This window comes from Penaeus monodon, unplaced genomic scaffold, assembly GCF_015228065.2.
Source record: "Penaeus monodon isolate SGIC_2016 unplaced genomic scaffold, NSTDA_Pmon_1 PmonScaffold_2776, whole genome shotgun sequence".
Taxonomy (NCBI): domain Eukaryota; kingdom Metazoa; phylum Arthropoda; class Malacostraca; order Decapoda; family Penaeidae; genus Penaeus; species Penaeus monodon.
Genome location: NW_023657434.1, coordinates 17,501 through 27,103, shown reverse-complemented (window position 1 = coordinate 27,103; position 9,603 = coordinate 17,501). Strand labels below are relative to the sequence as shown.

The window sequence follows — 9,603 nt, the reverse complement described above, 5'->3', positions numbered from 1 at the left end:
ATATATTATATATATTATGCATGTATATATACATACACATATACATATACGTGTATATATTATAAATATATGCATTCATATGTATTCTAAAAGGAAAAGATTTAACCTATATCGATTCGTGGAACAGATCCGATCATGCGGTCTAGAATAGTAAGAAGACCTGTGATTCGTTGGGCAGATGAGGTCGTGCGGAAAGATATATTTCATTTGAAAGTGTCAGTAGGTATATTATGAGCAATTGTGACTGGATTGCTACCTAAATCCGCATGCGTGTGCCACAATTAAATTCGACTGTCGGACTTCACGCACATAACAGAGCGACCGGACAGCATGAACAAAAATTATTCGCTTATCAAGAAGAAATTAAACCTGAACATATCTGAAAAGAGACGGGCTGCTTACAACAGATTTTTGCGAAAGACAAGTGAGTGCTGCGATAGTCATTATATCAGATTTTTACGAAACACTTCATATATAGATGTATATATACTTTTTTTTAATTACTATCACATATATCTTTTATGTTTACAGGTAGCGTGGCCGAGCGGTCTAAGGCGCTGGTTTAAGGCACCAGTCTCTTCGGAGGCGTGGGTTCGAATCCCACCGCTGCCAACGATTTTGGCACTGCAATGTGCCAGTGGCTGGCCCATAAGCAAGACGCGGGCGAACCAAAATAACCGTAGAGCTTGGAATTTGACTCTGTGTGCCGCAAGTTTCCCTCTATTTACAATCCGTATTTATTAGAGATTCTCTAGATCCACCAGTGGCAACCATTCCATCATGTGATGAAAGTAACTTCATTATGTACCCTCCAAACTCTGGAATAACTGCTATAGTGGCGGAGACGGTGGCCTGCCACAGGATAGAAGTACGGAAGACAAAGCGGTTTGTTGGGAGTAGGGAGTGTTGGGAGTCTCCCTACACGAGACGGCTGGTGTTTGAGGGGGGAAAAGAGGAATAATAATAAGTGTAATATTTCGATGGCTTATTAATACGATTTGCGATAATAAAGATAATTACTTCATTAAAACAGAAACCTATTACAAAAAGATTATTCCAAGTCCACATTGTATTTGTTTGCAATGATTTAACATGCAAAAAAAATTAAGCACTTCGTTAAACTATAACAATATTATTTTATCGTCAGTCATTGGTCTTTGTAGACCCTGCTTAACGACAGAATTTATTTATTTTTTGTCGGTAGTATAAATCACTGTAGTGATTGAAATTAATCTAAAAAGCATGCAACAGATGTTTACGTCCAAGATCGGCTGTCGCAAGAACGTGGGGAGAATACCTGACGGTAATTGGGTCTTTAGTGGGTGTTTTTAGTAAAAAAAATAGTTAGTAGTAATTTAGTTAGTTTATATGCGCTGTTAATATCTGCAACTACTTTTGTAAACTTATGAATGTAGGTATTGCATTTCTGGTTCACATATGCAGAAAGACTCCCAGATCTGAGCCTCAAACATTAGTTTTTCACTGCTTTACGCCCACCAAAATTTAGGTTAGTTACCAAAAGAAAATTGACATAAGGTATGTTACAGTGAAAATCAGTCACAATATATATATATATATATATATATATATAAATATATATATATATATATATATATATATATATATATATATATATATATATATATGTCCCTCAGAAGATGACTCCCCGTTATTAGCTTCAAACATTATCCTTCACGCGAGGGATAATGTTTGAAGCTAAGAGCTGGGAGTCATCTTCTGAAGGACATTAGTAAACATAAAGACGCAATATTTAATTTTCATGTGTGACCGATGCTTCCATATCTAATGCACCTTTAATCGTTAAAAGACGTTTTCTTTAAGAGTAATAATGTGGTTAATCCACGGCTTTTATCAGGAGCAACACAGCAGAGTCTCAGTAGAATCTTGCCTTTGCAAACTCCACTCTACTGACCTTAACATTTGTAATTACCAGTAAAGCTACGAACTGACCTCAGTTGCCCTGCGATTCAAATCATATTAAATCAGGTAAACATGTTCACCTTTCTAAACAGTACCACCTGATCCATTCCACGAATCAATATATGTTAGATCCTTTCCTATCTTGCCACGTTATCAAAGGACTGAGCACGATGTTCACTTCAACTTTCCCGGCACGTGTTTCTCTGCACATGGAACTGAGTGAGGGGATATTATCCTCCCAGAATTGCTCTTTTGCCAACATCACATCACACTATCAGAGACCTCATCACGATGAACACTTCAGCAAGTTCTCTGCATCTTGTTTCTCCACACATGGAACTGAGTGACCAGTTATCGTCTCCAAACTTTGACCTTTTGCAAAGTTCAACCAAAGTATTAGGCGATGGATATCACATTACTATATGTACACCACATATCCAGATAACTAACACAGTCCTGAAAGAAGTAGCCTGTCGCAGGAAGGAAGCCCGGAAGACCAGACGGTTTGGCGGTTGCAGGGCTGAGACTCCCTTCGCGAGGAGAAGGCTGGTCTTCTAAGCGGAGAAGTAATCTTTTTGCGTATATCTATGATGACTTATCATGTGACCAATAATAAACGTTACATTAGGGTATTTCCGTTTTTCGCCTTCTTCCTTATTAAAACTGACACAAAGAAGCTATATATACACCCTGCATTAAAAGGGAGATTGCAAATGAATACCTAAGTCTGCAATAGGATTACGCGTGTCAGTCATTTTGATCGAGGTCTTATTGTTAAAATAGGGCTTATTATACTTGATTTATAGTTCCGGATTAGTGAGCGGGCCTTGATATGATTTTATATTTATATTTATACATACATACATATTTATACATACATACATATATATATATATATATATATATATATACATATATATTATAAATATATGCAATACATTCATAACATGACTACGGTAATGTAGTATATGTATATATTATACACATATGTATAAATAATATTATACATATATTAACATGCACATATACGTGTATATATTGCAAATATTGCATTCATATATATTCTAAAAGGAAAAGATCTGACCAATATCGATTTGTGGAATGGATCCCGGTCAAGCGGTCTAGAATATTAAGACGACCTGTAGATCTTCAACCTGGGATTCGTAGGGGCAGATGAGGTCGTGCGGATTTTCTTTTGAAAAAATGTCAGTAGGTATTTTGAGGAATTGTCATTGGAATATTTTCATCAGTCAGAATGGCAGACGAGCTTACTACCTAAATCCGCAATATTTATGAAATATTAATTAATTTCAAAAGTTGCATGTGTGTCACAATTAAATTCGGCTGCCGGACTTCACATATCTGAAAAGAGGCGGGCTGTTTACTGCAGATTTTTTGTTAAAGTAATTTCATTTAACTTTCAACATTATGATTTCAACTACCAATACATAATTTGGGTTAATCCTGTCACCATAACAACGTATCGAGTATCTGCGAAGACAAATGAGTGATGCGACAATCATTATATCAGAATTTAACGAAACACTTGATTATATATATATATATATAATATATATAATATATATATATATATAGTATATATATATATATTATATATATATTATATATATTATTATATAGTATATATATATATTCTATACTTGATATTATATATATATATATGTATATATATATATATATATATATTCTATTACTATCACAAATATCTTTCATTTTTACAGGTAGCGTGGCCGAGCGATCTAAGGCGCTGGTTTAAGGCACCAGTCTCTTCGGAGGCGTGGGTTCGAATCCCACCGCTGCCAACGATTTTGGCACTGCACTGGAGCAGTGGCTGGCCCATAAGCAAGACGCGAGCGAACCAAAATAAATGCAGAGCTTGGAACTGATTCTATCTGTGTGCCGCCAGTGTCCCTCTACTCACAATCCGTATTTACTAGAGATTCTCTAATCCATCAGTGGCATTATGTGATGAAAGTAACCTCATTATGTACACACCAAACTCTGGAATAACTGCCTCAGTGGTTGAAGGCGGTGGCCTGCCACAGGATGGAAGCACGGAAGACAAGACGCTTAGGTGTTTGAGGCGGAAAGAGAGGGGTAATATTAATAGTGTAATATTTCCACGGCACGACCGAGATCAATTTTGTTTTACTTCACTAACAGAAACCTGCAACACATAAATTATTAAAAAGAAGGAGTCTACTCGATGGCGTGTAATTCCAAGTCCACATTGTATTTGTTTGCAATCCATTTGGATGCAATAAAAATTAAGCACTTCGTTAAACCGTGACATAATAATTTTACCGTACCTCATTGGTCTTTGTAGACACTGCATAACGACAGAATCTGCATAACTTATTTATCGGTAGTATAATTCACTGTAGTGATTGAAATTAATCCAAAAAATATGCAACAGATGCTTACGTCCAAGATCAGTTGTCGTAAGAACAAAGTGGGGAGTACCTGACCTTTAGTGGTTGTTTTAGTAACGTAGAAATTTCAGTTTATATACGCTGTTAATATATGCAACTAATTTTGTGAACTTATGAATGCAGGTATTGACATAAGGCATGTTACAGGGGAAATCAGTCATAAAATCGTACCTACAACAGCATCTTAATCCGATGTGGACCTGGAGTTTGATTTGATGATGCAGGTTATCTGCGACATTCGTTATTTCTATTTTCTTATTGTAATAGGATTCGATTTTAGAATTGGAGAACGAAACAGAGATTTGTCGTTTAAGTTTATTGTCAAATGTAGTATAAATAGAAATATATCTATAATATTACTCCTCTCTCTCCGCCTCAAACACCAGCCTTCTCCTCGCGAAGGGAATCTCAGACCTGCGACCGTCAAACCGTTTTGATTTCAGTGCTTCCTTCCGACAACAGACCACATCCTCCACCACTGTGGCAGTTATCCAGGATATGGTGTGCATAATGCGTTCGTTGCCGCTGTGGGGAACTTAGAGAACCTATAGATTACATACGTTTCTGCGTAAAGTGAAACTGGCAAAAAAACGAAGTATGGAGAGGATAATAACCCTTACTCGGTTCCATGTGCAGAAACACAAATTCGTAAAAGATCAGATCAGCGGTTGAAAATGGTGAGAAGACATGATTTTTAACTGGATTCCGTAGGGCAGATGAGGTCGCGAGGAAAGATATTTAATTTGGGAAAATACCGGTACTTCATCAAGGTGATTTGGGTTGACCTAATGCCAAAGGACACCATTACCTGAATTCACAAAATATCAATTTCTATGGTCACTTAACCCAGATCCCATAGATTTATGATGGTTATGTACGCGCGCGCGTTGTTGTGTGTGTATTTAAGTGTGTATGTATGTATGTATGTATGTATGCGGAGAGAGGGGAGTAATCTTTTGCGTATATCTATTTTACTTATCATATGCCAATAAGAAACGTACATACGAGTACTTCCCGTTTCGTCTTCCCCAAAGAAACACGAGCCTGTTACAAGTTCCGCCTTGCTCATTGTGGTAAGAGTAATTATCCTTTAATATCTGTCACGAATGATCGTGACCTGGCTAAATAAGTTATTAAGCTGCTGGAATAAACTTACAAAACAAACAAAATTCATTCAGCAAGAAATTAAACGTGAACATTAACAGGGTATTTGAAGATTGACAGACACTGTTAGATTAATTTAATTTCACTCGCACTGTGATTATTTATATATGAAGTTACTCCTGTCCCCATAATAATGTTATCGAGTTTTTTTGCACAGGCCAATGGGTGACGATGCATTTGCTATTTTTTCCTTTTACTATAAGACATTCTTGCAGTAATCCTGTCAACATAACAATGTTATCGAGCAACTGCGAACAGCAATGAACAGCGGTGCGTGCGATAAAATCATTTTACCACAATTTTACGAAGTGCTGTTTTATCCATTTTTATTACTAACAGAAATGCTTATCATATTCTGTAGGTAGCGTGGCCGAGCGGTCTAAGGCGCTAGTTTAAGGCACCAGTCTCTTCGGAGGCGTGGGTTCGAATCCCACCGCTGCCAAGGCTTTTGGCACTGCAGAGTGGCAGTGGCCGGCCCATAAGCAAGGCCAAGGAGAACGCCGCCTTCGCAAATCCCTCTCAACTGACCTGATCATACATATACATGTATGTGTCTGTGTATGTGTGTGTGTGCATACATATACATATATATGCATATACACATATACATACATACATACGTATACATATTTATGTATATGTATATACACATATAATATATATACACATACTTATGCAACTGCACACATAGGCCTACATAAATACAGGGCATCTAGATTAAATACCTTTTTAGATTCACGAAATTCTTAATATTTTGCGTATATATATAACTTCGTCTGACCTCGGAGTCTTAAGACAGATGAAAATATTCCAGTCCCAATTCCTAAAAACATTAATAATCTTATTCCGCACGACCTCAGTTGCCCTTCGATTCAAATCAATCACTTCAATCAGGTAAACATTCACTATTCTAAACAGTACGACCTGATCCATTCCACGAATCAATATATGTTGGATCTTTTCCTATCTCGCCACATTATCAAAGGGCTGAGCACGATGTTCACTTCAACTTTCCCGGCACGTGTTTCTCCGTACATGGAACTGAGCGAGGGGTTATTATCCTCCTTAAACTTCGTTCTCTTGCCGACTTCACCACACGCAGAATCCATGCCTACTTCTAGAGATTCTCTGGTTCCTCCAGCGGCAATCAACGCATTTTGCAATGAAAATAACCTTACTATAAGCACACCACATCCTGGGATGACTGCCACAGTGGTGGAGGAAGTGGCCTGCCGCAGGAAGGAAGCACGGAAGGCAAGACGGTTTGGCGCTCGCAGGTCTGACACTCCCTTCGCGAGGAGAAGGTTGGTCTTTGAGGCGGAGAGAGAGGAGTAATATTATGGATATATATATATTTATTTATACAACACTCGATAATAAACATAAACGACCAATATCCGTTTCGTCTTCCAATTCTAAAACCTATTACCATACAAGATTCAGATTCATGTTGTATTAAGAAGCTATCAATTTAGTAGCTACGTTTCGTCTTCCAATTCTAAAACTTATTCTCACTGTTCCATAATTGAGGTCAATGTCGTTTACCTCATGTATGAAGCTAAGAACGGGGAGTCATCTTCTGAAGGACATTAGTAAACATAAAGACGCAATATTTAATTTTCATCGTCGGAAAATGTGTGACCGACGCTTCCATATCTAATGCACCTTTAATCGTTAAAAGACTTTTTCATTAAGTAATAATGTGGTTAATCAACGGCTATTATCAGGAGCAAGACAGCAGAGTCTCAGTAGAATCTTGCCTTCGCAAACTCCACTCTACTGACCTGAAGGTTTTTACTTACCAATAAAGCTACGAACTGACTGTCACGTGAAAAGAATTCCCGCGGCATAACATCAATTTACAAAAACTGTTCGGATGTATTAAATAGCATTTAAAGCTGAAATTACATATATAATGAGACGCATGAAATAATAAAAACACATTTATATATATGCCATGTATGTGTGTGTATGCACATATACACATATGACCTATACATATACATATATACACATACAGACATACACATATAAATATTTATGTATATGTACATACTTATATATATATATATATATATATATATATATATATATATATATATATACATATATATACTTATGCAACTACACATAGGCCTACATAAATTTAGTAGTAAACGTTTTCTTATTCTCACTGTTACTTGATTAATGTTAATTTCGTTTACCTCATGCCCGTATCTGACTTCGTGATGTAAATAATCGGTGTGACGGAGAGCGAAGGATAAGGTTAATAGCCTCCGAACTAGTACAGTGTTAACGTGTCGGCCTCTCATCCGAAGGGTCGGCGGTTCGCGCCCCACCCAGGCGCGAGAAGTTGCTACTGTCGCCTGGAGATTACCGCTGTGGCTGGGCACAGGTAAGGACTAGTTTCAGCCGAGTCAGCACCAACTGACACAAGTGAGCGAGTCGGCATTAGACGACACAGGCCGGGTTACTCTCATGGGCATAGCCTTAGCCATAGCATAGGCTGAGCTTCGCATTGACATTTGCGAAATTCTAGCTTCGCCCGAGCCTTCCATATATCGGACTTATCTTATGATGTTAGAAGCTAAGAACGGGGAGTCATCTTCTGAAGGACTTAGTAAATAAAGACGCAATGTTTAACTTTCGTCGTCGGAAAATGTGTGTGACCGATGCTTCCATTTTCAAATTTGCCCCTTTTAATCGTTAAAATACTTTTTCTTTAAAGAGTAATATGGTTAATCCACGGCTATTATCAGGAGCAACACAGCAGTCTCAGTAGAGTCTCGCCTATCTTGTTATATGCTTTCTATAACAGTTTGGAAGATAATCCGCCACCGGGTTCCACTACTCAGATTTCATCGGCACATCGGCTGGTAATAAAAACATTTGGCATACATAATGTATATGCCTAATTATAACTTTAATCTGAAACCATACCAGTGAGTAAAATACGAGCGTGTGTAGTGTGCGCGTGCGTGCGTGCGCGTTTACAAACTTACAAATTTTAGTTAATAGTTCTGTTAAACATAACTCATTTATGTACCTGTATATATGCATGCATATGTGTATGCGAGCACACGCATACACATACACATTAGTGTATGTGCGCGCGCGTTTTCTAACTTAAACAAATTTCGTTAATATGCTCTATTTAATTAACCCACTTATGTACCTGGTATATGAAATCCATATGTGTATGCATATACACCATTAAAAACACGTAAGTGTGATTTGTAAGCTAAGTGATATACAAAAAAAAAAATCACTCGGCATTAGTGCACTTGATGATATACATTTGAGCAAACACGAACATGTGTACACAAACATGAAAAGGAAAACATACACAATAAGATACGAAATTAAATCGTTTCGAACTCACACAGCAGTGCGACTGGACTGCATAAACAAAACTATTTTTTTTTTCTGGAAGAAAAGCAAACCCAAGTATAGGATAGCTGTTATATAAGCAATTTTGCTTCTCTCTCAGTATGATAACTGTACAACTAATAAATAATTGGGTTTAATTCTGTCACTATAAAAATATACGAAATACGAAGCGCTTTATTATTCATCCATTTTATTACTATCCCAAATGCTTATCATGTTCTGCAAGTAGCTTGTCTACAAGAATAACATTACCAATGCATCAGTAAGTAAACCAGAAAACTACAGCGTATCACATTTAAAGGGGTTCTCACTCCTTGTCTCCACTAAAGAAGCTATTTTCTATTTACTAAAAATTCGCAAATAATACAACTAAAATCAGACACTGTGCGGTAGGTTAAGCGTTCAAACTTATAAGTTACTTCGGTATTATAAACAGATTTTAGTATCGTATTCTCTCTCAAGTTTCAGATTTCTCAAAGATCTATAATTTTTTGGATTTATCACATATATTTTAAGCCTTCTTATCAGATAAGAAAACTTTACAAAATACTGGAATACATTACATGGTAAATGACGCTAATAAAGATCCTTAATGGACACGAAAAAAACACATTGTATAAGCTTATATTTTATCTTCAGATATTTAGCAATCATG

The 9,603-nt window shown here is 36.9% G+C and overlaps 3 non-coding genes across 3 annotated transcripts; all 3 read left to right on the top strand.

The window, feature by feature from the left end:
* Positions 1-530: 530 nt before the first annotated feature.
* On the top strand, positions 531-612 carry Trnal-aag. Its single transcript has one exon. It is a non-coding gene; the product is annotated as a tRNA-Leu (tRNA).
* A 3,070-nt stretch (positions 613-3,682) lies between these two features.
* Trnal-aag lies at positions 3,683-3,764 on the top strand. The gene has a single exon. It is a non-coding gene; the product is annotated as a tRNA-Leu (tRNA).
* Positions 3,765-5,918: 2,154 nt separating this feature from the next.
* Trnal-aag lies at positions 5,919-6,000 on the top strand. Its single transcript has one exon. It is a non-coding gene; the product is annotated as a tRNA-Leu (tRNA).
* Positions 6,001-9,603: the final 3,603 nt, after the last annotated feature.